The following is a 355-nucleotide window of genomic DNA, read 5'->3' on the forward strand; positions in this document are numbered from 1 at the left end:
TGTTATCATTCTTTTAGTTTATATTGTGTTAATAAGGATTTATTTATTTATTTTTTATTATTATTATCGAGTAGAGTACGAGTACGAGAGAATTTGCATTTCTTGTTGAAGTTGATCATCAGTACACGTAAATTTAGTTCACAACTTATATCTAATAATCAATAAAAGTTATTCTTTTAAAAAAGAATTAGTTTGTGGATAATAAGAAAATAATATAATTTAGGGTTAAGTTTGATTTTGGTCTCTAATGTAGGGGTCGAAAATTTGTTTCGTCCCCAACTTTTTTTTTGCTACAAAATAGTCCCCAAAATTTCAGTTTGTTTTAAAATTATCCTTTTTACCAATTTTATTTTTT

The sequence above is a fragment of the Arachis ipaensis genome, chromosome B04 (assembly GCF_000816755.2).
Source record: "Arachis ipaensis cultivar K30076 chromosome B04, Araip1.1, whole genome shotgun sequence".
NCBI classification, from domain to species: Eukaryota; Viridiplantae; Streptophyta; class Magnoliopsida; order Fabales; family Fabaceae; genus Arachis; species Arachis ipaensis.